At 38.6% G+C, this 5,996-nt stretch overlaps 1 pseudogene across 1 annotated transcript; it reads left to right on the top strand.

Annotated features, from left to right (window-relative positions):
* The first annotated feature begins 1,177 nt into the window (after positions 1 to 1,177).
* Positions 1,178 to 4,264, top strand: LOC143592622 (putative LRR receptor-like serine/threonine-protein kinase IRK; annotated as a pseudogene). Its single transcript, XR_013145953.1, has 2 exons — positions 1,178 to 2,563; positions 2,640 to 4,264. The product of XR_013145953.1 is annotated as a putative LRR receptor-like serine/threonine-protein kinase IRK (transcript).
* The last annotated feature ends 1,732 nt before the right edge of the window (positions 4,265 to 5,996 follow it).

Raw genomic sequence — 5,996 nt, 5'->3', positions numbered from 1 at the left:
GGATCGAGAAGAATGGTGAAAGGTGGGCGGGAACACCAATCCTGTAATTTTGGTATCGGTCCAAAGTCCTTCCTGAATGGATCTTTGGGAACACCACTTCGTCCATCCCTAAGGCCATATGTAGTGGGGCGACAAAACAAGAGAAATGGGGCGAAATTTGAGGTGAACATCGCCCCCCGGGCTACAAAAGGGGCGATTTAATGGGGGTGACATATTCCTGTTCGGCGAATTGTTATGGAGAATAATATTATTTAATAATTTGTGTTATATATATATACACATATATATATATATATATATATATATATATATATATATATATATTATTATATTACTAATTGTAGCCCCTACACCATTACACCCCAAAAACAAATTATTACCCGTTGCTGACTGAGCGTCACACGGCGCAATTCGCCCCAATTGTAGCTCCTCCACTACGCATAGCCTAATGAAGAATTGTTTGATATCTATCACGATCTGATATTTAGAAGACATAAATAAAATCTGAAAACACACACATTTTTTTTTCCAAAAAGTTGAAAACACACGAAACTTAGTTATTGATTAAGTTACATATATTAACTATTGCGAGTCATAGAATTAATGACCCAGTAATAGAGTCAAAGTCAATTAAGTTCCTGAATTATAATCATAAAAACTAGAAAAAATTGGTTTTAAAAGAAAAAAACCTATTATGAGAAAGTCTAAAATTTAGATTACTAAAATGCAATTGCTCAAACTTTCTATTTGAAGTTTTAGTGTTTGACACCGTTTGTCTATGCCAACGTGTAGGACAACTCACCATTACCCACTAACATACCAACACGTGTCCACAATAAACACGTGGGCCCACACCCTTTCCCTAAATAAAGTCTGTGCATTCTCTGTCTCTGATAATAATAACAAATACGTCATTTCATACAACAATACCAGTCTATACTCTTTTACTCTTTCAAGTCTGAAAAATAATAATAATAATAATAATAATAATAATAATAATAATAATAACAACAACCTAAACACAAAAGTAGCCGCCGCACCACGGCGGCTGGAATCCTCACCTCCGTTCACTTCTCCGGTAACCTCAGTAAAATGCAATAACACTATTGGGTTTTGTTCAGTTATTATTATTATTATTATCTTTTCTAATTTCTAAACCTAGGGTTTGAGCTTTGAAATGAGAACAGTGATTTGGGTTTGCTTGTTTATGGTACTTACTGATGTTATTACTTCACAATCACTGAACCCATCTCTGGATGATGATATCTTGGGGTTAATTGTATTCAAAGCAGATCTTCAAGACCCAGATGGTAAATTAACCTCTTGGAATGAAGATGATGACAGTCCATGTAAATGGAATGGTGTTAGGTGTAACCCTAGATCCAACAGGGTATCTGAGCTTGTTCTTGATGGGTTCGGGTTATCGGGTAAGATGGGTCGGGATTTGATGCAGTTAAAGTTTTAAATAAGTTGTCTTTAGCTAGAAATAATATTACTGGAAGTTTAGGTGTTAATGTTTCGCAACTTAGTAGCCTTAGAGTGATTGATTTAAGTGGGAATAGTTTGTCTGGACCGGTTCCGGGTGACTTTTTTGGCCAATGTGGATCTTTGAGGTCGATTTCGTTGGCTGGTAATAAGCTTACAGGTCAGATTCCGGATGGGTTGGGCTCGTGTTTGGCTCTTGGCTCGCTTAACTTCTCGTCGAATCAGTTTTCGGGCGTGTTGCCTTCGGGTGTGTGGTCTTTACATGGACTTAGATCATTTGATGTTTCTGATAATCTTTTAGAAGGTGAGATTCCGAAAGACATTGAAGGTTTGTATAACCTCAGAGAGATTAAGCTCGGAAAGAATCAGTTTACGGGTCAAGTTCCGGAACAAATTGGAGTTTGTGCGTTGCTGAGATTGGTTGATTTTAGTGAAAACTTGTTTTCCGGGAGTCTGCCAAGCTCATTGCAGAAGCTTTCTTTGTGTAAAGATTTAGACTTTCACGGCAATTTGCTCACGGGCGAGGTTACTGAATGGATAGGTGAATTTGGAAGCCTTGAAAGTTTAGATCTTTCTAATAATATGTTCACTGGCGCGGTACCGGATGCGATGTGTAATATTCGGTCACTAAAAGTACTGAATATTTCCAATAACCGATTCTCCGGGAGCTTGCCAGCGTCCATGATCAACTGCCAGAACATCCAGATACTGGATGCGAGTCGGAATTCATTAACAGGGTTTCTTCCTACTTGGTTATTCCAATTAGGGCCGCAACCATTCGGTTTTCAGATAATAAGCTGACTGGAAGCGTCAATGATGCGTTTACTTCCTCTGCTAACATCGCACATCAGAATCTTGAAGTTGTTGATGTGTCAGACAATGAGTTATCTGGTGAAATCCCATTCGATATTGGGAAATTTACAAGCTTGAGATTCTTGAATATGTCTAAGAACTCATTGACGGGCGAAATACCTAAAACTGTTGGCGAGCTTAAAGCTTTGGATTTTCTTGATTTGAGTATAAACCGGTTAAACGGAAGCATTCCTGTTGAAATAGGAGCAACTTCACTGAAGAATTTGTAAGCTTCTTCTAACTTAACATCTTTTATAAACTTTTATTTGCTCTCTCTTGATCTAATCTTATGCGTTTTGCAGGATATTATCACGAAATGATCTCTCGGGTTCGGTTCCTGTACAATGTCAAAACTTGCTGATCTTGAATATGTCGATTTGTCTTTTAACAAACTCACTGGAACTTTACCTAAACCATTAGCAAACCTTGTCCATCTTGTTGCATTCAATGTCTCACACAATCAACTAGAAGGCGAGTTGCCAGGTGGCGCTTTCTTCAACAGGATATCTTCATCATCGGTTGCCGCCAACCTGAATCTGTGTGGTGCTGCAGTGAACAAAAGCTGTCCAGTTGTACTTCCCAAACCGATAGTACTCGACCCGAACTCACCCGGGTCAAACCCTGACTCAGTCACTCAGATTATTGATAACAAGAAAACGATTCTTAGCATCTCGGCTCTCATTGCAATCGGTGCAGCTGCGGTGATTGTTATCGGCATAATATTCATCACCGTTTTGAATATTAGAGTCCGCTCCACCATGTCCAGGTCAGCAACCGCCATCCCGTTATCTGGCGGCGATTACAGCAGCTCCCCCACCACCGACACGAATTCCGGAAAGCTGGTTATGTTTTCCGGCGAGCCTGATTTCAGTACCGGTGCACACGCTTTGTTAAACAAGGATTGCGAGCTCGGGCGTGGAGGGTTCGGTGCGGTGTACCGAACCGTTCTCGGGGACGGTCGGTCGGTCGCGATTAAGAAGCTTACGGTCTCGAGTCTGGTTAAATCTCAGGAAGATTTCGAGAGGGAGGTTAGGAAGTTAGGGAAGATTCATCACCCGAATCTTGTAGCGCTTGAAGGGTATTACTGGACTCCATCACTGCAATTGTTGATTTATGAATATGTTTCTGGTGGGAATCTTTACAAGCATCTTCATGAAGATGAAGATGAAGACGGAAACAGAAGCTCACTTACATGGAACGAAAGATTCAATATTATCCTCGGGATCGCTAAAAGTTTAGCTCACTTGCATCGGCTTAAAATCATACATTACAATTTGAAATCGAGCAATGTATTAATCGACGGTTTGGGTGAGCCCAAAGTTGCAGACTTTGGTTTGGCGAGACTTCTACCAATGCTGGATCGGTATGTTCTTAGCAGCAAGATTCAAAGCGCACTTGGTTACATGGCACCCGAGTTTGCCTGCAAAACGGTGAAAATAACCGAAAAGTGTGACATTTATGGTTTCGGGGTTTTGGTTCTTGAGATTGTAACGGGGAGGAGGCCCGTTGAGTATATGGAAGATGACGTGGTGATACTGTGCGACATGGTTCGTGGGGCCCTCGAGGAAGGGCGAGTGGATGAGTGCATTGATGAAAGGCTGCAAGGGAAGTTTCCAGCTGAGGAAGTAATTCCGGTTATTAAATTGGGGTTGATTTGCACATCGCAGGTGCCATCGAACCGGCCCGACATGGCTGAGGTGATTAACATATTGGGGCTTGTCAGATGCCCGTCGGAAAGCCAGGAGGAACCGGAGTTGTGATGTATGTTTTAGTTCTAATTGGTTATCCGGCGAATATGAATCCGGTTAGTTTTAATCAGAGAGTAATGTTAGCTGTATGATACCGGATTTGTTTTCACCGGGTCCGGTTTTTGGATCGGGTAATGACCCTTTTACTTAAAAACTTATCTGTCTTTCTCCCAACCCTTTTGTTGTTAATTGTTAATTGTTATGATTGTTATTTAGCAATCATATTATCTTTCCTTCTATCTTTCTTTTATTAGGAAAAGTGATAACAGTTCCAAATAAATGAGTGGAAATGGTGTTATTATTATTTTTTTTAAAAGCCATGTGCAAAAGCTAGTTAAAGTGAGTTGTCCAAACCCATGACTATTATTGTCATTTTCAATCATCAACCGCCACATGTGTTATTAATAAATTTCATTATCTGATTCTTTGTTATCAACATATTACAAACAGTTGCAGACACGAGACATGAAAGCCTCCAAACTGTAATCAGTATCAGCTTTTTTATTTTTATTTCTCAATATAAATAAAATGTATAAATTTTCGTTATGTATAAATTTTCTCAATAAACATAAATTTTCTTTATGCATCAACATGACATACGATCTATTGCGAACAAATTTCATCTTCGGTTTCAGTCACCACATCATCATTGAGATCAAAATCAAACACCACATTACCCTTGTTGCCCGGCAAACCAACCTCTTCGGGCACAACTTCATCGTACTTGATGTCCGCAGCCTTCACCTTCTTTGTCGAATAATCATTCTTAAAATCTTGTCTACCTCTTTTGTTTTTAACTTTACCCGTTGCATTCCATCGCGGTAGCGCCAATGTCAAATCAGCCACCGAACCATTAAACTCTTCCTCATTAATACTCACGTCATCATCCGAAACATACTCAATATCCGAAGAAAACAATGTTTTTCGAACAATAACCGCACTGCAGTTTTCAAGGGTTTTGGGTAACACCTCACGCCAATCCGAATAGGTGTGACAACACATGTGACGGTAAAGGGTGTGTCCGGATTCAACATACTTGTGACACAAGAAACACATGAAGTTGTCGTAGTCCTCGGTACACGGAAAAACGAGTCGAGTAGATTTACCGTTCTTCATATTAATCGATCAAGAATCTGCAAAATATTAATTATCAAATTACAAAAGTTGTTCGAATGAAAATAATAACCCAAAGTTCGGAATATGTACAATATTAGTAATATAATTAAATCGATTTAGGAGCTTTAAATAACAAAAGAATGAATTAAAAAAAAAACTAAAATTTCGGACTGGGGGAGGCTCGAACCCGCGCCCCCAGCAACACAAACCCTTAAGCACACAGGGGTTTATCTGATTGCAATCCAGAACAAAATTAATATAACCAGATAGTTGATAGGGAGAATGAAGAACAAACCCTAGCAAACCTAATCGCTTAAATTGTTAACGATTGATCGATTAAGGGGGTGTTTGGCCTAGCTTTTTTAGTTTTTTTTTTTTTTTTATAAAATAAGCTTCATTTGGTGTTTGGTTTAGCTTTTTTAGCTTAGGCTTATAAGCTTATATAAGCTAGTTTGTAGAAGCTTATTTGAATATGGTTATTTAGCTTATTTGAAGAAGCTTATGTGTTTAAGGGGGTAAATTACTCATTTGTCTTCAAATGGTGATGGATTAATAATATTTAAGTAACTTATTACTATAACAAATTAAAAATGGTGGATTTAACAACTTATTAAGATGTATAATCAACTTATAGAATATAAGCTAATCCAAACAATTAAAAAAAGCTTACCAAATGATATAAAATAAGCTATAAGTTTTAAAAAGATATAAGCATAAGCACAAAAATATAAGCTAGGCCAGACACCCCCTAAGGTTAGGGTTAATGTTAATGGGTCAAAAACGAACTTGCTACAT

The sequence above is a fragment of the Bidens hawaiensis genome, unplaced genomic scaffold, assembly GCF_021521415.1.
Source record: "Bidens hawaiensis isolate Kalapana, Puna unplaced genomic scaffold, B.hawaiensis_p1.1 tig00001685_1, whole genome shotgun sequence".
NCBI classification, from domain to species: domain Eukaryota; kingdom Viridiplantae; phylum Streptophyta; class Magnoliopsida; order Asterales; family Asteraceae; genus Bidens; species Bidens hawaiensis.
The sequence above is the reverse complement of the archived record's forward strand: the minus strand, read 5'-3'. Positions and strand labels throughout refer to the sequence as shown.